At 46.6% G+C, this 23,982-nt stretch overlaps 2 long non-coding RNA genes across 2 annotated transcripts in view; one reads left to right on the forward strand and one right to left on the reverse strand.

Annotated features, from left to right (window-relative positions):
- The first annotated feature begins 1,872 nt into the window (after window positions 1-1,872).
- LOC307208785 lies at window positions 1,873-22,244 on the forward strand. Its single transcript, XR_013835234.1, has 4 exons — window positions 1,873-2,051; window positions 10,818-10,940; window positions 17,744-17,862; window positions 19,877-22,244. It is a non-coding gene; the product is annotated as an uncharacterized lncRNA (long non-coding RNA).
- The window catches only part of LOC307208892, a 73,135-nt gene continuing 71,257 nt past the window's right edge, over window positions 22,105-23,982 (reverse strand). Inside the window, exon 2 of the long non-coding RNA XR_013835260.1 lies at window positions 22,105-22,754. This is a non-coding gene — a long non-coding RNA (uncharacterized lncRNA). The remainder of the gene's footprint in view (window positions 22,755-23,982) is intronic.

The following is a 23,982-nucleotide window of genomic DNA, read 5'->3' on the forward strand; positions in this document are numbered from 1 at the left end:
TGTTTTATATCATTCTATGTAAACAGAAGACCCTGGAAAAGACCCTGATGTTGGGAAAGATGGAGGGCACAAGGAGAAGGGGACGACAGAGGATGAGATGGTTGGATAATGTTCTCGAAGCTACCAGCATGAGTTTGACCAAACTGCGGGAGGCAGTGGAAGACGGGAGTGCCTGGTGTGCTCTGGTCCATGGGGTCACGAAGAGTCGGACACGACTAAATGACTAAACAACAGCAACATGTAAAGAGAGACAGTGCACGGTAGTGGTTAGAGTGTTGGACTGGGACCTGGGAGGTAAAGGTAAAGGGACCCCTGACCATTAGGTCCAGTCGTGACCGACTCTGGGGTTGCGGCGCTCATCTCGCTTTAATGGCCGAGGGAGCTGGTGTACAGCTTCCGGGTCATGTGGCCAGCATGACTAAGCCACTTCTGGCAAACCAGAGCAGTGCCCGGAAACGCCGTTTACCTTCCCGCCAGAGTGGTACCTATTTATCTACTTGCACTTGGACATGCTTTTGAACTGCTAGGTTGGCAGGAGCAGGGACAAAGCAACGGGAGCTCACCCCATCATGGGGATTCGAACCGCCGACCTTCCAATCGGCAAGCCCAAGAGGCTCAGTGGTTTAGACCACAGCGCCACCTGCATCCCTTGGGACCTGGGAGACCAGGGTTCAAATCCTCACTCAGTCATGAAGCTCACTGGGTAACCTTGGGCCAGTGACTGCCTCTCTGCCTAACCTACCTCGCAGTGTTGTTGTGGTGAACAAATGAGGATTGGGAGAACCATGTATGCCAAGTTAAGCTCCTGGGGGGGGGGGGAGGAAGGTAGGATATGAAAGCAATATAAAAAACAAACTGCTTTGGAATTATTATTATTATGCAATATATATATGTAAATAAGCATATAATGTCTGCTATTTTAAAGTCTGTTTTAACTGCTTTTAAAAGTGTATGACATTTTATGATAACCACTTAGATATTTTTTTAAAAAATATATATGCAGTATATAAATCTTACTAGAAAAATATAATGGGCGGAAATCGGAATGCAGTGTTGCACTCTTCTAATCATTCCCTCTGCGCAAGCATTTCAGCTTTCCAGATCCAACGATTTTCTCTCTCCTCCCTGCACTGTGTTCCTGTTTCTGGGGGTTGTCCTCACCCCGTCGCAGCCGATTTCAGGGGACTCAGGGAGCACGTGGTTGGATGCGAGGGGTGTTCGTGCAAAGCTAAGTTGGACGAGCAGAAATCCTTGCTCAGGGTATCTGCTGATGGGGCTGGTCATGTGAATTCCACCCATTACGTCTCCTATTTTCAAAGCTTTCTTGCTATTTTAAGAATAATTTTGAAAATACCAATTTCATGTAAACAGGATTTTAAAAAAAATAATATTGGTAGATAAATCTGTTAAATAAATAAATGTGAGGAAAAATAAATACACCTGAACACATCCACCCGCCCATCGTAATGCCCTCTCCCCCTTTCCTTATTCCACAAGCCAAGCCAAGCCCACTTTTCCTGCATTACCAGGGTTGGACTGGATGACCTTTGGGAGACCCTTTCTACTGGTTCTGCCTCGCTGGCTCCATCCCCACAACTAACCAGCCCCTCCCCTCCCTCCCGCCTCCCACCGTTTCTGCGCTCCCACTGGGCTGGGGGCCGAGTGTGCTCCCCCCTAAAAAAAACCTCCTTCCCCACCTCTCGAGCATCTCAGCAGGACATTCGGCGAGGGCCCTCTCGAGCCGCTCCGGAGATGCTGCGAGAGCGTCACCGCCTCTTAGCAACTCGCCTAGCAACGAGCCCAACATCTTTTCCCTCTGGACCAATCCGGGAAGGAAGGGAACATCTGGGCGACCGCCTCCCTGCTTCTGGGGAGAGAGGGAGGCGATGAGCTCGACAGTGACTGGAGGGACCCGCAGGAGCTGGGCTGTCTTGTTGCAGCCACGGGAGAGGCTATTTTTTTGCCGAAGGGAGCGTGGGAAATAGGAGGCAACCGCCCCAGCCAGCACCCCGCACCTCTTTGGCATGTGCGCTCCTACAGCGACTGGGAAGGTAAACCGGGCGATCCCGATTCCTTTTCTCCCCGTTTTCTTGTTCTGAGCTTTAGGCTAGGACTTTGCCTGCTCAGTCCTCACCAGGACCGAGTCTCCTCCGTCTGCTTCCTCCTGCGCCCCCGGAGCTCGGCGCTGGCGAGGGTGCTTCTGAGCATGCACAGAGAGACTTCCCCAAGCTCCGCCGAGGAAGCGCGCAACGCGGGGCAAAGCTTCCAGGCGCCCGAGGGTGGGGAAAGTATGGAGGCGAAGAAATGGAGCTAGTTTGTGCCTAACTGGGCTACTGGACTGCTCAAACCCAGTTTGGGCTCACTCAGTTTAGCGACCCTTTACCCTGGTACCTGATATCTGTTAGGATAGGATAGGGACCGAACCTGGGACAGGTGTGTGCTCTTCTCCTCACCAAGGCCGAAGCATCCCCCAGCTAAGAACAGGGGGGCTTCATCAGTCCAATAACCTCTCAGAGTCATTGTCCAAGGATGTATCTTCAAGTCAGCTTTGACCAGGGCTAGCCCATGCATGAGGCCAGGTGAGCAACCGCCTCGGGAGGCAGATCCCCAGGGGCAGCAGATCACAGTGTTGATCTCCCTCCTGCCTTCTCCCTGATGCCAATCTTCTCTCACCCCTTCTTCCCTAGCAGAGAGGGGGGTGCACCCCAATTTGGGCTTTGCCTTGGGTGCCGGAATGTCTTGGGTCAGCGCTGGCTATGACACCCTGTTACCAGCATCTCAGTCAAAATGAAACCCCTCTTGACAATTGCGGTGGCATTGGTTTTCTCCCTCGTTTTAACCTTGTGGTCTTCCTGTATATGTTTGCTGGAGGGTGTTTGCTTGTTTAAGGATACCACATTTTTTTCAATGAATCCAGGGACACTTTTCAACTTCAGTAGGAATGATAGGATTTTGTATGGGGACTGATTTGTAAATCCGGGGACTGTCCCTGGGAAAGGGGGAGATCTGGTAACCTTATGCTTGATGGCTTGGAGGAAGTTTCCCTCTTTGCCCCCCCCCCCCCCCCGATAGATCCAGTCATATGGGGAAGAAGAACAAGAGGGGTGGTGGCAAGGAGAAGACCAGATTTCAGGAAGAGAAGTGTGTGTGTGTGTGTGTGTGTGTGTGTGTGTAAATTCATACTCACTCCGGAGCCAATTTGCAGCTCCTCACTCACCCCACCCGGATACTCATATTTTTTGTTCTGGAGAATCCCCAACACAACCCCACCTTGTAAGCCTCGAGTGTTCGAAACTCTGAAAAGTAACCATAGAAACACTACTAAAAGTTCTCCTCCATGTGAACCAGCCTCCTCCCTGGATGAAATAACTGTCTATATATAGAGAGCTCATATACGTGCCAATATGGAGGGATTAGGCGCAGATCAAAATACCCGTTTTGTGACTGGAGCTGAGGCTCATTCTCTGGCATTGTTTAGAGATGATGTCTATTATCCAAGCAGTGCGTTCGGTTCCTTAATATTTAATCTTTTATTTTATAATTTTAGATTCCACTCATTTCCACTGCGGTCATTTGTTGCCGTTGTCCTTGCTTTGCTGCACATGCCACTTTTAAAATATATATATAAACTAGAAAGGTTCGCCATAACACTTTGCAGCGAATTAATGAAAAATAAGCTGTCTGTCTGCAGTTTTTCTCTTGGCGCCTTTGAATCGACACTATCCAGTGTTTCTGTGCTTTCTCCATTCAGCAGACATTCTCCGCACTTGTACATAATGATCTATCTATACCTACACGAGAAATTAGATAGATAGAGCAATTGTGATTTAGTGCCTTAGAGTGTGTGACTTATCGGGGAACGGCTGTAGCTTAGCAAAAAAGCATCTGTGTTGATGCAGAAGGTTCTAACTTCAGTCCTGGGCATCTTCAGGTGGGACTGGGAATGCCTGGGAGAGCCACTGCCAGTGTACAAAATAATAAGCTAGATGGACCCAATGGTTTGACATGGTATAAGACAGCTTCCTATGAGCTAGGAAGTCCCCTCAGCAATTAATCATAGAACTGTAGAGTTGGAAGGGACCCCAAGGGTCATCTAGTCCAACCCCCGGCAATGCAGGAATCTCAACTTAGCCAAACCTTCATTCCTCAGACCCTCATTTGCAATAGGAGAATAATGCTAACCTACCTTGCAGTGTTCTTGTGAGGATTACTGAAGATAATGCATGTGAAGTGCTTTAAACATTCAATTTCATCAATATTGCTTTTTGATCAGTTGATTAAGCAATAGTTAATCAATTATACACAAAATGCAAAGGCTGGGTGTGAGCAATCCATCAAGACCTTCTGCAGCATGGTGCATGAATAAAATCATTCAAAAACTCAGCAAATTTTCCAAGTTATCATTCATCTTTTGCCGCTGGAGTCCTTCATTGGTGCCTCTTAATTGTTTTGAATTTTGGCAGGTATCAATTATGAAGTTTCATCAGGTGTCAAATGCAAAATGCCATTCTATTTTGTGTGATAAATACTGTCAGATACTAAATTCTACTGCAAACCATCAATCAAAAACAAAATGCACCTGCATTTTGACTCTCGGAGGCAATCAGAAATAAAATATGCTGTGATTTCAATCTTCACATCCTATCAAGTTTCAAATGTTGAAATAAAAACAAACCATCTTAGCAAATGCAGATATCTGGGGCTTGATCCCGCTAGGGCAGGGTTCAGCAAGCTTTTTCAGCCGTGGGCTGGTCCACTATCCCTCAGACCATGTGGTGGGCCGGACTATATTTTGAAGGAAAAAAACAAACGCATTCCTATGCCCCACAAATAACCCAGAGATGCATTTTAAATAAAAGGACACATTCTGCTCATGGAAAAACACGCTGATTCCCGGACTGTCTGCGGGCCAGATTTAGAAGGCGATTGGGCTGCATCCGGCCCCTGGGCCTTAGGTTGCCTACCCCTGCTCTAGGGGCATAGTTTTGACATGCTTATCTGTAGCTGCATGGATGAGAGGCTGCATGCACAACTAAATGTTGTTTGGCATGCAACCAACAGTGTGGGACTCCTTATGAAAAACACTCAAATCCCACTGTTGGGTTGCTGGAGGAGGCTGGGGGTGGGGAGTGTCTGGATTCAGCCCTTCCCATTCTCCTTTCCTGAGCAAACAGCTGATTGGCAGGATTTTAAGCATTTAAAAATGGGCTCGTCATTAGCAGCATGCGCCAATTGGGATGATCAGGTTTCCTGAGTATATCCAGCAATTTCTCCAAAAGTGAAGAGGGTGCCTGCCCTGTGCTCCACATCAAAGTTTGCAGAGGGTAGAATTCCGATGTATTTTTAAGCAGAGGTTGGACAGCCATCTGTCGTGGATGCTTTAGCTGAGATTCCTGCACTGCAGGGGGTTGGCCTAGATGACCCTCAGGGTCCCCTCCCAACTCTACCATTCTATGATTCTGTGAGATACTTTGGAAGGAAATGTGCCTTGGCAATCAATGTACAGAGCGGCTTCATTGTGAAGGCATGCTGGTGCGCTTAAGAAATCCAGACTTTTAAATATTGTTTTAAGAGACCGTGCTAGTAAAGGAAAACACGTTGCGATGCTTTTGTCTGGATGGTCAATGCAGGGAATCAGCTGAGGGTCTTATATTAGCCTGGCAGAGATCAGTAGGCCCATCAACCAGCTCATCACAGAATAATATAACTGTAAGGTCTGCGACTGGACTTAACTGTCAGGCGTCCTTTACCTTTTACCTTTAAGGCTGGAAATATCCCCCATACCTGTCTGAGGGGAAAGTGCATTTGGCAGCACCACATCTCAGAGCACCCAGATCTTTTTTTTAAAAAATATTTTTTATTAGGGATTTCAACATAACAGTTTATCAAAAACATATCATCCTCATTTCCCTCCATATTTTTCCCTTGCCCTTCCCCAAGAGAAAAACAACAACCCCTCCCCCCCAGACTTCCTTCAGCTCCTCTCTCTGGTTTTTCAGCACGTGTTATTCTCTGCGTATTATAAAATTGTAAAGATCCTTAATTTATCTATCTATATGTTACCAATAATAAATTTGTGTATGTTTATTCAAAACCTGCCAGTTCATTTTGTCGTTTCTTCAAGTACTTTGTAAAAGGTTCCCATTCTTCTTTAAAGTCACAGTTGCCCTTATCACGTAGTTTGTGTGTCAATTTCGCCAATTCTGCATAGTCCATCGGTTTCTCTTGCCACAGTTCTTTGGTCGGGATTTCTTCATTCCTCCATCCTTGTGCTATCAAGACTCTTGCCACCTTTGTCGCGTACATGAAAATGTTTTTTAATAGAGCACCCAGATCTTTAATCCATCTTCTGACAATGTCTCCTGAACACGAGTGGCGGCACTATGGTCCTCATCCGATACTTTGGAGGTGTTTAATAGACTCCCCCAAATTGTCCTCTCCAGCAGAAGAACAAGAGATGGATTGTGGAGCAGGGTCTTCCAGGGCCCTCTGCAATTAGGATTAATTATGCATATGCAGCATTCTGCCCCCCCCGCCCCCAGCTGATTTCCTAACCACACTTAAGTGGTGCCATCGAAATCAATGGGACTTCCTTTCAGATCAATAGGTTTGAGGTTGAAGAGTTCATCCGCCAAGCACTTTTGCAAAGCTCCCTTTGCACAGTTACCCTGTGAGGGACCAGGCCCGGCTATGCTCCCTTTTAGAGCTGGGGTCGGGTGGGGTGGGGTTTGGGGTTTAGGAGACCTGCCTGAGGCCGATTCCTGCCTGAGGTCACATTTGAACCCAGGTCCAGGTTTGTAAAAGAGTCGTGCCGGGGTGTAGTGAGGGAGAGAAATCAACGCTGAAGACCAGTGTGAAGTTTGGGATGCACCATGTCGAAAACACCCTGCTCTTCCTGTTTGGAACTTGGTCAACTGATGGGTTTGGGGGCTTGTCTGGTTTGGCAAATGTAAGGGAGTTTTTGAGCATCTCTCGGGCCAGATGGGGCCAGCTTTGTATGCAAACACAGCCTTCGTATCTTGAAAGATACCTGTCCTTATGAACCCGAAATGGCACGTCCCATGCAGAAGATGAAGGTTTTAGAGGAACCCTGTGGGTTGCAGAGAAAATGGATGAATACTGGGCATGCTCAGTAGCCACGGAATGCTGAGCATGGGGGTGGAAAATGGGGGGAGGAAGTGGAATGCAATGGAGTATCTTGAGCCAGGGCATGGCTGGCTGGCGCTAGAGTAATTGCATGCCCTGCTTTGCGGAGGACACTTCTTTCTCTGAAAGAATCCTGTATTTGAAAGGCTGTCTACTATGAGTTTGGCTTAAGCCGATAGGGAAAAAGAAACCAAAGGAGTGAGAAATGGGGGCAGGGACTTGAACTTGCCTATTAACAGTTAGCAGCACCCGGAGAGGTGAGTTGAATTGTGTTGCTATTTATTTATTTATTTTAATATAATTTTTTTATTAGTTTTTTTGACATATCGTTTTCAACAGTAATTAAACATACTTTCATATCTTACACCATTTTTTTTTACTTCCATCAATCACATCTGAAAATTTTCCAATTTATTCAATAAATATACATTTCTTACTTCCACAATTACATTTAACTCATAACTAATATCTCTATTCTTTCTCTACTTTGCAATGCTTCATACATTTCTCCTTACAAAACTTCTTGCCGTCCTACTAGCGTAATTTGTTGATATTACAGTTGCTATCCAAATAGTTCATATATTTCTTCCAATCTTCTGTAAATCTCTGGTCCTGCAGGTTTCAAATCCTTCCTGTCATTTTATCTAATTCTGCGTAGTCCATTAACTTTGTCTGCCATTCTTCTTTCGTCGGAATTGCATTGCATTGCCATTTAAATCCTAGAACCCCTGTTTCTAAATTTGCATCCAAATGCATAAATTAGCACAGGCAGCCTCCATAGAATCACAGAACTGTAGGGTTGGAAAGGACCCACCAGGGGTCATTTAGTCCAGATTCCTGCAATGTAGAATCACTGCTAAAGAATCCCTGACAGATGGACACCCAAGCCTCTGTTTATAAACTTCCAATGAAACAGGGTCCACCACTTTCCAAGGTTATCCGTTCCACTGTCAAACAGTTCTTGCTGTCAGGAAGATCTTCCTAATGTTGAGTCAGAATCTCCTTTCTCATCACTGGACTCCTTTGAGTCGGGCCCTACCCTCCAGAGCAGTTGAAAACCAGCTTGCTCCATCTCCCATGGGACAGCCCTTGAGATATTTGAGATAGGCTATCCTATCGCCTCTCAGTGCCCTCTTTCCCAGGCTAAACACACCCAGCTCCTTCAACAGTTCCTCATAGGGCTTGGTCTCCAGACCCTTGATCGTCTTGGGTTCCAGCTTGTCAACTTTTTGCCAATTAGAATCATAGAATCATAGAAGAGTTGGAAGAGACCACAAGGGCCATCAAGTCCAACCCCCTGCCAAGCAGGAAACACCATCAGAGCACTCCTGACATATGGTTGTCAAGCCTCTGCTTAAAGACCTCCAAAGAAGGAGACTCCACCACACTCCTTGGCAGCAAATTCCACTGTTGAACAGCTCTTACTGTCAGGAAGTTCTTCCTAATGTTTAGGTGGAATCTTCTTTCTTGTAGTTTGGATCCATTGCTCCGTGTCCGCTTCTCTGGAGCAGCAGAAAACAACCTTTCTCCCTTCTCTATGTGACATCCTTTTATATATTTGAACATGGCTATCATATCACCCCTTAACCTCCTCTTCTCCAGGCTAAACATGCCCAGCTCCCTTAGCCGTTCCTCATAAGGCATCGTTTCCAGGCCTTTGACCATTTTGGTTGCCCTCCTCTGGACACGTTCCAGTTTGTCCGTGTCCTTCTTGAACTGTGGTGCCCAGAACTGGACACAGTACTCCAGGTGAGGTCTGACCAGAGCAGAATACAGTGGCACTATTACTTCCCTTGATCTAGATGCTATACTCCTATTGATGCAGCCCAGAATTGCATTGGCTTTTTTAGCTGCTGGAAGACTCTTCTGGTTCCTATACGTGGCAAGCATTTCTCTCTCTCTCGGCCTCATTTTGCCATTTTTGTGGGAGAGTTGGAGTTTTAGAAACTCCTGTGCACTCTAATTACTTGGGGTTCTGCCCCATGGCCTGGGACTTGAGAAGCTAAATCGCCAGGTGAGCTAAATCTTCGCGAACTTCGACAGCAGTCTTGAAACTTGCATGTCTGATGATGGAGAACTTCCCGTCACACATAAACCGCATGGGATTCTTCAGTTTTCTTCTGAGACTTGAATGCCATGCAGAGGTGCCACCAAAAGCCAACCCTGAAGGCTCCAGGGACAGTGTGGCTTCTGGACCATCCTAGAAGAAGAAGAAGAAGAAGAAGAAGAAGAAGAAGAAGAAGAAGAAGAGGAGTTTGGATTTGATATCCCGCCTTTCACTCCCCTTCAGGAGTCTCAAAGCGGCTCACATTCTCCTTTCCCTTCCTCCCCGACAACAAACACTCTGTGAGGTGAGTGGGGCTGAGAGACTTCAGAGAAGTGTGACTGGCCCAAGGTCACCCAGCAGCTGCATGTGGAGGAGCGGAGATGCGAACCTGGTTCCCCAGATTACGAGTCTACCGCTCTTAACCACTACACCACACTGGCTCTCATACAGGCCCACAGCTGAAGTTCTTCTACTGTTTCAAAGAAAGATCTCCACAATTCCTAAACTAGCCTGCGCTGGCAAGGGGAAAGCTTGAGGGCAGTACATTTTTAATCCAGCGCATAGAACTATGGAATTTGCACCTGCAAGATGAAGGGCTGGCTATCAGGTTGGATGGCTTTAAAAGCAGATGGGGCAAATTCACGGAGAAAAAGGCTATCAATGGCTACTAGCCACAATGGCTGTGCTCCACTGCTGGAGGCAGGATGCTCTTAAAGGCGCAGACACCTGAATAGCAGGCATTTTCAGGGTATTTCTTTCCAGAATGTGGCAGCCAGACTGGTGACTGGAAGCGGCCGCCAGGACCATAAAACACCAGTCCTGAAAGACCTACATTGGCTCCCAGTACGTTTCCAAGCACAATTCAAAGTGTTTGTGCTGACCTTCACAGCCCTAAATGGCCTCAGCCCAGTATACCTGAAGGAGCGTCTCCACCCCATTGTTCAGCCTGGACACTGAGGTCCACCTCCGAGGGCCTTCTGGCGGTTCCCTCACTGCAAAAATTGAAATTACAGGGAACCAGGCAGAGGGCTTTCTTGGCAGTGGCGCCCGCCCTGTGGAACGCCCTTCCACCAGATGTCCAGGAAATAAACAACTACAATGGTACCTCAGGTTACAGACGCTTCAGGTTACAGACTCCGCTAGCCCAGAAATAGTACCTCGGGTTAAGAACTTTGCTTCAGAATGAGAACCGAAATTGTGCGGCAATGATGTAGCGGCAGCAGGAGGACCCAGTAGCTAAAGTGGAACCTCAGGTTAAGAATAGTTTCTAGTTAAGAACAGACCTCCAGAATGAATTAAGCCCTTAACCCGAGGTACCACTGTATCTGACTTTTAGAAGACATCTGAAGGCAGCCCGTTTGATGTTTTATCGTGCTTTTAATATTCTTTTGGAAGCCGCCCAGAGTAGCTGGGGAGACCTGGCCAGATAGGCTGAGTATGTAATAAATTATTATTATTATTATTATTATTATTATTATTATTATTATTACAAAGACAAGAGTTTGTTCTGGGCTGATGCAACACATCCAGGTGTGTGCTCTGACATGCTTCCGTCTCTTTCTCTCCTTCTCCCCTTTCTATCCTCTCCCCTGCTTCTCCCTCTCTCCTCGATTCAATCGAACAGGTGTTTGTTCAGCAGAACTGCGTGGGAAGCGATGCGAGCAGAGCCTGTGTGGAGGGAGAAACTCATCAGGGCTGCTGAAAACACCGTAGAGAGGCCCTCTGTGGACTGATTCGGCATTACGAGGTACGACAAATTGCTTTAATGAAAGCGCAACGCTGCAGAGCGACAACACTGTAACCAGCTGTGCTGTAGACAAGACTCCAGTCTCAGGCCTCAGCTTCCACATGATGGTCTCATCTCAGCTGCTCTGCAGTGCCACCACTGCAGATGGGCACACGGTGGTACTGCAGGCTGTACCCCAGCTGTGATCAAGTGACGCAGGAGAGCCAATAAGGTGCCACCCGCCCCTTTAACGTGACCGACTCTATCCTGGCTCCTCAGTTTGTAGGGCTTGTTTGTATATTTATAAACACTTTCTTACTTACAACACAGGAAACTGCTGCCTTGTGTCCAGTCAGAGCATTAGCCTATCTTGCTTAGTAGTCTCCACTTTTAAATTAATATTATATTCAATGCTCCAATAAGCTATGAAAAAGTGCCAACTATTAATTGAATTGGTTTTTCTCAGTCGTCCTCCCCAAAGTTCACAAATAAATCACGGCGGTTTAGCTTAAATTCAGAGCATCCCGAAGCCTTCTGAACCCACTCCTATAAAAAGGCCCTCTTCCGCTGCCAATTTTTGTGGTGGTGACGTGATTAGGTTAAAAATAGTTCAGATATCCTTGCATGCCACCCCTTTTAAAATCTGGATAGAAAGAGCAAGTCAGGGAAACAGCCCACCGCCAGACCAATCTTAGGCATTTCTGCTCAGACATAAACCCACGCCGAGCTGTTGTGGTGGTTCTTTTTGTTAAAATTTGTATTTCGATAGATCTCGGGGTGGTTCACAAAATGAAATTACAACATAGGAAGCTCAAAATACATAATAAGGAACAAAAAACAAACAAATAATCCCCCCTCCCACAAAACATTTGAAAGGGCATTGGCTGTCAACCAGACAAATATCTGGTTGAAGAGGAATGTTTTTGTCTAGAGCCTAAAGGTTTGCGTGGCAAGTTCCTGCCCCCCACCAGGATAAATAAAGACACGAGACACCATAATTAAGATTAATTGGGCGAATTAGGCCACAACTTTATTGAATTCAGGATTGAGAGGCATTGGCTTAGGCGTTGGTCCTATCGACTATCCGGCTCCAGCCCATTTGCTGGAGACACAGGGAAGGGTTAACAGTTTATCGGGGGAGTCTCCTGCCAAGGCACGTCGACTAGGAGCTCCCACGGGTCACCGCTCGGGGGCGTGCCTTTGGCCCACACCTCCATAGGCTTCGGACAGGGCCGCGCCCCCCAGAGTCCTTTAACGGACCACCCTTCGCTCACTGGGGGGAGGTGATGGCGTTCCTCCCCCCCCACATCCTCTTAACCCCTTCTTACCAATGCCTACCGCCAATGCCGAAAAGTTGTGACGAGTTGCTACGAGGTAGGCGAAAAACCAAGAGGCTATAAATTGCCAATTGCGAAAAATTCCTACCATGCCCCTTGCGGCGACAGGCCGAAGTCCATAGCAAAGTCAAAGACCTACCTAAAGCATACCTAAAGGGAGGGAGGGAGGGTGGGAAAACGTGAGGGCTAGCCGGTGAAAAGAGGGCGAGCCCCCTCTGCACTGGCCCTAAATAGAGCAGACGTGGCCGGGATTCCCCTGTTCTTGCGGGGGCTGAAACCAGCCCCTGCTCACGTGGGGGTGGGCATGAAGCCCGCAACCCCACCTCCTGGGCAGGCCGGAAGTGGCTTTATAATGAAGGTGCCAGGTGAGCTGCCTTAAGGAGAACATTCCACAAATGGGGAGCCACCATAGAAGATGCCCATTCTTGTGTTGCCAACATCTGGACCTCTTGCAGAGGAGACACACAAAGAAGGGCTTCAGAGGATGATCTCAGGGCCCATGTAGGTTCATATGAAGAGAGGCAGTCCTTCGTATGGACCTACCTGGTTCAATGGGGCTCGCTCCCAGAATATAGCAGGGTGAATGGCTGTTATGTACTGAGTTGAATAGGATCCAAAAAGCAGCGGTCTGATCGGTCCTAGAAAAATAGGATTCAGAATGCAGCAGTCTAATTGGCCCTAGAACAATAGGATTCAGAATGCAACAGTCTGATTGGTCCACAGGAGCCACCCAATCCAGCTCCAGGTGGAAGTGAATCCGCAACCTGATTGGCCTACAGGAGAATCCTGGAATTAGCCAATCATGTGGGGCCCATTGTGTAAATAACGTATATAAAGCAGACATTCTGGGGGAACTTCCATTCCTCCTCACCACTATGAGCTGAATAAAGAGCATGAAATCCACTCTCAACTCCGAGTATATTTCAGTGGCAGAGGCAGGTTAGACTCTGTTGCCCTGTAGATGTTGTTGGACTACAATCTCCCATCTTCCCTGGTCATTGACCATGCTGGTTGGGTCTGATAGGAGTCAAAGTTTTCCTCCCATTCTCCTACTCCCTGCTGAGTTCTTCAAGGGGCAACACAGAGACCAAGGAGGAAGAAGCTGGCAGCCTGTGTCAGACTGGTCCAGACTGGTTATCAGAAGGCAGACAGGCTGGGGCATGCTAAAGATGGTGGGGCCATTTCCTGTTTGCGCTACTAGATCAGCCTTCATTACCAGGGCTGGATCTAGACAGATATAAAAAAACACTATCAAAGGTCCCAGAGCAATTTACCATTCACTTTGGATTCCAGCTCTACAGCGCCATCTTGTGTCACATTTTTATAACGCAGTTATAACATTATAATTGACCCGTGTAGCTGAGTCCCAGATGTCTCAGGACCACAATACCTCAAGGACCACCTCTTTCCATATGAACCTACCCAGACCCTGAGATCATCTTCTGAGGCCCTTCTTCATGTGCCTCCTCCTCAAGAGGCCCAGAGGGTGGCAACATGAGAACAGGGCCTTCTCTGCAGTGGCTCCCTGTCTGTGGAATGCTCTTCTCAGGGAAGTTTGCTTGGTGCCTTCACTATACCCCTTTAGGCACCAGGCAAAAGCATTCCTTTTTAACCAGGGCTTTGGTTGATCTGATTGACATCCTATGCCCTTTTAAAATGTGGCTTTTTGTGGGGGGGGGGGAGGGAGGGAGGGCTATTGGGTTGTTGCTTTTATTTTTATTATGTATTTTGTGGTTTTATCTTTTGCTTTTATTTTGGGAACTGCCCTGAGACCCCTGGGTATAGGGCGGTATATTATTATTATTATTATTATTATTATTATTAATAATGTGTGTGTGTGTGCCTCACACAGTTCAAATATTAATGGTAAAGGAAAACGTTTGTTGACTTTTCCTTCAAAAATCTGGCTTCTGCACATGGATTCTGACAAGAGGCCCTGAGGCCAAATGAGCAAAGACAGAAAATAGAACCCCAGTCCAACCATTTTAACCCTGGTCATTTGGCAACCTTACTGTTCATGCATCAGAGCAGGTTTCATCTTTGCTCTATACCTCCCGCCCCAAGGGAGACTGAAAATGCAGAAGTGTAACAAAGACGGATGGCTGGCAACAGATTCGACGGCAAGGGCACACTCTGTAAGTGCACACACTTCACTTTAGGTTATGAAGCTTAGGCTGCCAAGAACATCACCATATATCCCATGATGTCAGCCTTGTTTTGCCTCCTGAAAATCAATGTCAATTTCAGCTTGGCTCCAAGCCCTCCGGATTTGGTTTGTAAGAAGCTGCCTCTCGCTTCTTCGCTCCACCTTATCTGGTTGCATATTGATTGTTTTTAAAGACAGAGATAGTAAAAACGAAAACAAAAAAACAAAAACAAAACAGGAGATAGTTGCCTTGGCCTTTCTAGGAATCCCAAAAAAACAGAGAGCGAGATAGCAAGCAAATTCCATTTCTGGAACTCTGTTGGGGGGTGGGAGAAAAATCCCAATAAAGACAGATTTATTATTGCAGAGTGTCAGGTGCTTCAGAAATGCAGCACAAAGCACTTTGCAAGACTTAATCTTGGCGCCTGGGAAGACAGAGCTGTTCCACCTGGCCTTTGGTTTGGACTCAGTCTGACCCTTATGTTTCCCTCCCCTTATGGTTTTGATCTATGGGCTACTTTTTAAACGAGGCTGCATTTTAAATTGCATTTTAACTTGTATTTTAAATTGGTTTCCCCCCCTATTATGATTTTACTGGAATTTTACTGGTATTAGCCGCCCTGAGCCCAGCTCTGGCTGGGGAGGGTGGGGTATAAATAAAATTTATTATTATTATTATTATTATTATTATTGAGTACTTTGCATGATGCTTCCCAGTGCCCCATAACCAGCTGATTGTCTGGTGTTTTTTTTCGGGGGAAGTGTCACACAAGAGGCTTTTCAAACCCCCATTGTCAGCACATCCCTTAAGCAGTAAAAGGGACCCCTGACCATTAGGTCCAGTCATGGCCGGCTCTGGGGTTGCGGCGCGCATCTTGCTTTATTGGCTGAGGGAGCTGGTGTACAGCTTCCGGGTCATGTGGCCAGCATGACTAAGCCGCTTTCTAGAGCAGCGCACGGAAACGCCGTTTACCTTCCCGCCGGAGATGCAACAGATCAATAAAGACCAAGCTTACTAGCCGCTTTGCTTCTCTATATTCTCTGGTTGGCCTCTGTTATTTTCTCCTACCAACAGGGAACCTATGTAAGGACTCTATATGGGCTCTTGGATACCCCATAAGGGGAAAAGGGCAGATTTTGTTTACAACCTACCCCCTGGCCCCAGGTAAAGGTAAAGGTAAAGGGACCCCTGACCATTAGGTCTAGTTGTGACCGACTCTGGGGTTGCGGCGCTCATCTCGCTTTATTGGCCGAGGAAGCCGGCGTACAGCTTCCGGGTCATGTGGCGAGCATGACTAAGCCGCTTCTGGCAAACCAAAGCAGCGCATGGAAACGCCGTTTACCTTCCCGCCGGAGCGGTACCTATTTATTTACTTGCACTTTGACGTGCTTTTGAAGTGCTAGGTTGGCAGGAGCAGGGACCGAGCAACGGGAGCTCACCCCATCGCGGGGATTCGAACCGCCGACCTTCTGATTGGCAAGTCCTAGGCTCTGTGGTTTAACCCGCAGCACCACCCACATCCCTTAAGCAGAGGCTTCTCAAATGCTCGACAACCAGCTTCCGAAAGCACTCTGAGACTAGGATCTGCTCCCATCTCTGAGATGCTATGCTCCTTTGCTGCCATTGTATTGAGAAAATTCTGCTCAAAAGGACAAAAGGAAGCACCGTTGAATGCTAAATGTTTTATTGAATTTTTAAAATAAAAAAATAAAGTAGCTAAACTCAATGTGACCTCGAGAGAAAATACTTTTATTTTGGTTTTGGATGGAACAGCTACTTAGGTTTTTCAGTGTGTCAACACTGCCACCTTGTGCCGAAAGGGAAATCTATCTTTTAAAACCTACAGCTGTGAGGTAAGTCATCTGTGCATCCCATAATTGCATTGCCTGAGGTGGGTTTTTGGTGATTCTGCTTTCCTGGCGATAGCATGGTCCTCTCTCCTGTTGCCTCCCAATCCTTTCTTCTCCTCTCTTCCCCTCCCCAGCATTAGACAGGGCAGTACTAGTGGTTTCTCGCCCGACACCTCCCCCTCCTTTTTGCTTTTATATATCCATTTCTTACATTAATATGTCACCTTTTTTTCCTCCAAGGAGCTTAGAGCAGTAGACAGTGGTACCTTGGTTCTCAAACTTAATCTCTTCTGGAAGTCCATTCCAAAACCAAAGCGTTACGAAACCAAGATGCGCTTTCCTACAGAAAGTAATGCAAAAATGGATTGGTCTATTCCAGACTTTTAAAAACAACCCCTAAAACAGCAATTTAACATGAATTTTACTATCCAACAAGACCACCGGTCCATAAAATGAAAGCAATAAACAATGTACTGCAGTCACACAATCAGTCAATCAGTAGCTGAACTGACTGGGTTCCACACAGCCACAAAAACAAAGCAAAGCAAAACAAAACAAAATGAGCCGCAAAAACAAAAACGCAAAATAAATAGTGAAAAGAGACAGACCTCAGCGTAATACTCAAAACGGAAGCGTAGCACTCAAAATGGAGCATGTTCGGCTTCCGAAAAATGTTCACAAACCAGACCACTTATTTCTGGGGTTGGAGTGTTTGGGTTCCAAGTTGTTTGAGTACCAAGGCTTTTGAGAACCAAGGTTCTCAATGTACCAAGGTACATTGTTCTTCCCTTTCTCTGTTTAATCCCCCCAACAAGCCTGTGAGAGGGCGGGGGGGGGGGGCGGTCTTGTTAATTCCCCCAGTGCTCCAGCAGATGACATTCCATTTCCTCTGGAAAAAGACCTGGGGTGGAACTCCCGTAATATATACCGTATTTTTTGCTCTATAAGACACACTTTTTCCCTCCTAAAAAGTAAAGGGAAATGTGTATGCGTCTTATGGAGCGAATGCAGGCTGCGCAGCTATCCCAGAAGCCAGAACAGCAAGAGGGATTGCTGCTTTCACTGCGCAGCAATCCCTCTTGCTGTTCTGGCCTCTGAGATTCAGAATATTTTTTTTCTTGTTTTCCTCCTCCAAAAACTAGGTGCGTTTTGTGGTCTGGTGCGTCTTATAGAGCGAAAAATACGGTACTTCCTCCACTGTTCTGCTGGGCTCCATACATAGAGCTGATCATGGTGCAATTGCTTGCAAATGGATGTCATGTGACTGTAGAAAATTGCAGCCAAATGCAACAAAAATTGATTTTACTTCTGAAAACAAAAACAAACCATATTTCTTTCTTTAGAATATCTATAACCTTCTTTATCAAAAATGTTTCCTAACACAATAAAGCTGGGAATAAAACACAACTGAAGTCGACAGTCCAATGGAATCAGGCATACGGAAAGCCAACAGCATGATTCCTAATGACAACTCCTCCTTGTTTGCACAGCAGGTCCCAGCCAAGTATCAACAAATACCTTAACAACGTCGAAAGTAGCCTATTTTAAGAGGAAATATGCAGAAGAAGAAGAAGATTTACATCAGGATTACCAGGGGTATTTTCCAAAAGTGAGTATGCTTCTGAGATCAAAAAGAATTGACCTCCCCTCCCCCGCCCCTGAAAAATAATAACTCTCTGATAATAGATTTTGACAAACAAACAAAGAGAGCCAGTGTGGTGTAGTGGTTAAGAGCGGTAGTCTTGTAATCAGGTGAACCGGGTTCGCGTCTCCGCTCCTCCACATGCAGCTGCTGGGTGACCTTGGGCCAGTCACACTTCTTTGAAGTCTCTCAGCCCCACTCACCTCACAGAATGTTTGTTGTGGGGGAGGAAGGGAAAGGAGAATGTTAGCCGCTTTGAGACTCCTTAAAGGGAGTGAAAGGCGGGATATCAAATCCAAACTCTTCTTCTTCTAACTTACGACATTGCTGTAGAGACCTAATTTCAATCCAATAGGTAAAGGTAAAGGGACCCCTGACCATTAGGTCCAATTGTGACCAACTCTGGGGTTGCGGCGCTCATCTCGCTTTATTGGCTGAGGGAGCCGGCGTACAACTTCCGGGTCATGTGGCCAGCATGACTAAGCCGCTTCTGGCGAACCAGAGCAGCGCACGAAAACACTGTTTACCTTCTCGCTGGAGTGGTACCTATTTATCTACTTGCACTTTGTGCTTTCGAACTGCTAGGTTGGCAGGAGCAGGGACCGAGTAACGGGATTCGAACCGCCGACCTTCTGATCAGCAAGTCCTAGGCTCTTGCTGATCAGCGTCGCTTCAATCCAATACAGAGGCCAAATTTATTTATTTATTTGATGCTTTTATATACTATTTTCTGTCACAAAGTGACCTCTAAGTGGTTTGCACAGAGCAGGCAAAACAATAAAAACACAAGTTCTGAAATGCCTTTGTTACTCATAGCATTTGTTTCCCAGTGAATTCAGAAGGGCCCCGTTTGCTTTAATTTTTCATTCCGTCTGAAGTCGAAATCCAAAGTCCCATGGCCTTTCCCAAGCCGGTGCCCTCTAGAAGTTGTAGAACTTTATCTCCTATCATCCTCATTCCACCTGCCCAGTGATCAGGGATGATGGGAGATTCGGAGTAGGGCAACCAAAATGATTAAGGAGGTGGGTCAACTCTCCTACATGGAAAGGTTGCAGCATTTTGGGCCTTTGTGGTTTAGAGAAAATGGTGACACGGTGAAAGTTTGTAAAATTAGGCATGGCATGTAGAATGTGGATGGGAGCAATGGTTTCTTCCTCTCTCATAACACTAAAACTCATGGAAACCAGAGAGGCTGAATATTGGAAGCCTCAGGACAGAGAAAAGGAAGGTTTTTGGGCCAGATAACCCTAACGGTCCTTTCCATCTCATGAGGCAGTTCAACGGAGGGAGAATCGGGTGCAACTTTGGCCCACCTTTGTACAGGTTTTGAATCCAGTCTTCTTCACCATCTTGCAGGAATGTTGTGGGTAGCAGGAGAGGATATATTGATGAAATATTATCCTTCCTAACTCACACTAGTGAGTTTATTCATATAGCAGAGTACATTCCCCTCTCCACACAGCAGGAAGCTAGTTGCAGATTGGTTAGAATCTCTTAAGTTCTATTATCCCTGGTAAGACCCCTTTGATCCCTCCCTAAAAGAAAACAGACACAACAGTCTTCTTTTAAAAGTAATAAGACATTTACTCACATTCAGTTCACAGTTGGATCCCTGAAGGCAGCCTTTAGCTTAGAGTTACAGAAGAGGGTTTGAGTTAATCCCATATGGGAACTCATCCCACATGCAGTCCAAGACAAGAAAAGGCATCAAAAGAGGAAGGTGGCAGCATGACTGGACCTTTTGTTAGGTCTGGAAGGGTCACGCCAACCTACCTGGTCACATGCAAAGGACGGATGCTCCATACCAGGTGTAACAGGAAGTTCAACTGGCTGGACCAACATTCCCCTGCATGTCCACTCTAGGCAAACAGGAAATGTTGTATTTGACTGCTTATGTTGCATCCCACACACCTGATATTTCTGTTATGTACTAAACCAGTTTTCTGCACTGTTCTCTATTTATCCTTTGAACTCACCTCAGCACCTGATCCTGCCCGAAGACCGGACTTGTATCTTGAAACTTTCTCTGCAGAAGCTCCAGTTCCTTGAGGATCCTGAGATCTACCTCCGCCGGTCCGTCTTGATCAACAACCTGCTGCGGAAGATTCACCTGGAAACGGAGAGGGAACGCTATGAATACTTTAAGGGGAGTCCGTGCTGCCGGACTGCCTATGCGGATGCACGAAAACGGCTGAAGTTCATGGTCCAAGAATGCCGTTCTCAATCCCTTTATTACGAAGAGCTGCATTCGTATCATATCGTGCCTTACCCTACGGAGAATGCCATTTATGGAGTGGGCTACACAAGTGGCCATCTGGAGCAGAATTCTCAGTTGCTTATTTATAAGATGGAGTAAAGGCCGTGCTTTCTTTTCTTGTAGACCTGCCGGTTGTTTTGCTTCTGAGCGGCTAGGAGGGCTTCTTAGCCTGCTACGGCGAGGCGCTAGCTGCAACCGTAGGGAGAGGTCCAAGGTTAGTGCGTCATCTTAGGCTGCAATGATGGTTGCTCTGGGCGAGCTTTGGCCAGCTTGGTTGCAAACATTGCTTGGAACTGGTGCAATAGGGAGGTTCCTCAGAAGCAGAGAGAGATCTTGTGCTCAGCGATCAGTGGCTTTTCAATTTGTCCGTTATGTATATAGATGAATTAACATTAGCAGCTTAACTAGACCACCCTTGCTTAGGAAACGTAAACTGGCGACAGGAGACTAATCCGTTAGTGAGGTTTTTGGTGAGAATCAGAAAGGGTGGGTGGGATTGACTTCTCAGAAGGGTCAAGAAACAAGCTTTCATTTTAAGGGAGTCCTTCGGCACCGAAGGGTTCTCTGCCGTTACAAATATCGATTCCTTTTCATGCTTTTTTTTGCTTAGGATATTCCACGCTATTAACTGTTCTGAGATTGTTCTGCTTAGCCATTCATTTGCTGACTCGCTGACTTTGCCAGCACGCATGGTTCTTTGTTTTGGTTGGCACTTCTGACTTTGTGTAACTTCAGTGAATTTGGTGAGCCGGAAAAACGCATTCGCCCCGTGATGTCTGCTTTCTAAGCGATCCTCTTTGAGTTCCTGTCAAACTGATACGACGGTTCAGTGGCAGGGTGCTTATCAGTATTAATGCTTTGGCAGGTCATTGTGTTTGTGTGTGTGTGTGTGTGTGTGTGATTTGGGGGACAAATATATGTTTGATTCAGTGAACCATACGAGGCAGTTGTCCCAGTGTTCACAGTTGATGAAGGCCTCCAGCTGAAGCTTAGGAAATGTCTTCTACGACCCTTGAGCATGTCACGCAAAGGAAGATGGCTAATAGATCAACAAAGTTTGGTGAGAATGCCATTGCTGCCCATGTTGTGTGGTGAAATTGCCAAAGAGAAGTATTAGATAGGAGGGTGCAGGAGGCCGCAGAACCCAAATCGAGGAATGCACCAAGTCCCGATTGACACTACAAGCTCATGGCAGATTTGTACCAATTTTTACTCTGGACTTCTGCTAAAGTATCTTGGGAACTATAGTTTGCTGAGGTTTTTGCTATCAGTTCCTACTACAATTCCCGCAGTTCCCTAGGGAGGCAGAGTCAGTAGGAGGCGGTAACAGAACCTTTCCTTTGGGCTTACATCAAAATTAAACTTGGAGAAGAAGTGAAGGCCAAATCCACACCACAAATTTAAAGCGCATTTATACCACTTTAACAGTCCCAAGAAATCCTGGGAAGTGTAGTTTGTTAAGGGTGCTGCGAGTTCCTAGGAGGCCCTTGTTTCCCCCTGCAGAGTTATAAATCCCATAGTTCCCTGGGAAGAGGGCTTGACGGTTAAACCACTCAGGGAATTGCAGTTCAGAATAGGGGTCTCAGTACCTTCAGCAAACTACACTTCCCAAGATTCCTTTGGGGAAAGCTGTGGCTGTTCAAAGAGATCTGAGAGTGCTTTAAATGTGTGGTGCAGATGTGGCCTACACCTGCAGTTTGGGTGTGCCTTCCAATCTAGGGAAGCTTCTATTTGAACCTTTGAAAGTTGCATCATTCAGCATTAAACGACACAACATTTTCCTGAAGATGCACTGCCGAGATGAAGTCCGTATTGTGCTGTTCCGTGGCTCCTACTGAATTTCCTTCGTATTTAGGTGGGAGAACAATCCAAAGGGTTGGGCCCTAATGGGATGCCATCATTTGCAAGCATTTGGATCTCTTTGTTTGCATTTGTACATTGTAACTTTATTTTATTTTTATTTTAAAGAAAGCTTAAGTTCAAGAAGGACTAATGCTGACAGATGTTATACGAGGGTGTCCTCTTAACTTCCGCAAGCAAAGCCATCGTTCTTATGCAAGGGGCAGTTAAAGCCGTCTCTGAATGTTTCTTTTCTAGGGGGACAAGTAAGAAAAATCTTTCGCGAAGTCTAGCAAAGGGGTGGGGAGGGAGGGGACCATCATTCTGAGCCAACTTAAAATGCCTCGTTTTTGCCTGTGTTTTTGCTCGTTTTTGCACACACATCACTGCTAACTCTAGCAGTGCTTGTGAGGATTCCCAGCTGATCATGCGAATGGACCTCATTGTGTGTCTCTGGTGCTTGGCGATGTGGAAATCCTATTTTGTGATGCTCGCTCACACCTGAATGCTACAGCCAGCGAAGGATGAATGTGCTTGAGTACCAGGGCTGGCGCCGACCCACGCACTTGCGTATTGCTTGTTTCACAACATTTGTATGGCACTCGGTTGTAAGAAAACTCCAAAGCAGTTTGCAAATGTCGAGGTCCATTGAGAGCCAGGGGCAGAATCATAGAATTGTAGAGTTGGAAGGGGCCCTGAGGATCATCTAGTCCAACCCCCTGAAAATACAGGAATATGCAGCTGTACCATCGTCAGCACCATGCTCTAACCAACGGAGCTCTCCAGGGTAGCCAACTCCAGATACTGGCTCCTCTGTGCACTGTTAGCCTTAACTGACCTTAGATTTCTCGTGCTTTGATGCCGCCTCGTGAGAATAGCTTTGCACAGAGGCTGCCTCTGTACTGCCTCTGCACAACTCAATAATAATGTTGCGCACCGCGCTTTAGGCATCTGAGAGTGTATAAACAGTTTGCCATCTCGGCTGGGGGCATTGGAGACTGACGTGTGCCTAGGAGGAAAGTGGCTATTTAGCGTTCAGTGGAATGTTGCATGTTTTTCCTGCTTTTTTTTTTTAAAAAAATAATGACTTGTAAATAAGAAATTTGAGGACATCAGCCTTTTTCCTACTGATCACAATGTGTTTGGAATATTGGTAATCCCAATGTAGTTACAGTCAGCAGTCAAATTCACGGTGGCAGCAATCAGCCCTGGTGGTTTCCCTTTTTACCACTGAATCAGCAGAGGCTGGTTTACTTAGGGCAAATGGGGCACTGCCCCACCAACCTTAGAGAGCCCACAGCCAACCCCCACCAGCCTGCCTTCTTGCCTACAACCAGTCTAGGGGGGTGGCTCTGGCTTTCTGCTTCCTCCTCTGTGTTGCTCCTTCTTCAGCTCAGCAGACAGGAGGAGGGGGACAAAACATAGAATGGCTCTGCCTGCCATTGGCTCTGGCGCCACCTGCTGTTAGTCTCCTTGCCTTCCGCCCTACCAGTCCCAATGGACATCAGCCATCATTGCATTGAATGTATCTGTTGGCAGCTCTGGCACATTCCAAGGAAAATTAAATGAAGTGTCCCAAGTTGTTCGGCTTACATTGCTATTACCGTTGTTTTCATCCCAGTTCCCAACTGGTGAGAGATTCCAGGGGTTCCAATGCTTACCCAGGTTTCGGTTTCCTTGGAATGAAGGTCCATGGAGGTGATGATGTCTTTGGGATGAATGGCTTTATTTACACATATATACAACCTGTGCATGGCATGGAACAGCTCACAGCAGCAACAACCCAGCATATCTTGCTCCTCCATTAGGTTTCCAGGGAGCCGTGAGCCACAGCTTTGGGACCAGCACAGATCAAGACAAGTCTCTGTGTCTCCAGCTTCCAGCATCAGCCAAAACTCTGTCCTGATCCACAGGCCCAACAGAGGGACTGTGTGCATGGTTTGGTGCAGGGATGTCAAAGAAGGCTATCGAAAACACCAGAAGGGTCAATT

Source organism: Podarcis cretensis, assembly GCF_951804945.1.
Source record: "Podarcis cretensis genome assembly, chromosome: 1".
In the NCBI taxonomy this organism is placed as follows: domain Eukaryota; kingdom Metazoa; phylum Chordata; class Lepidosauria; order Squamata; family Lacertidae; genus Podarcis; species Podarcis cretensis.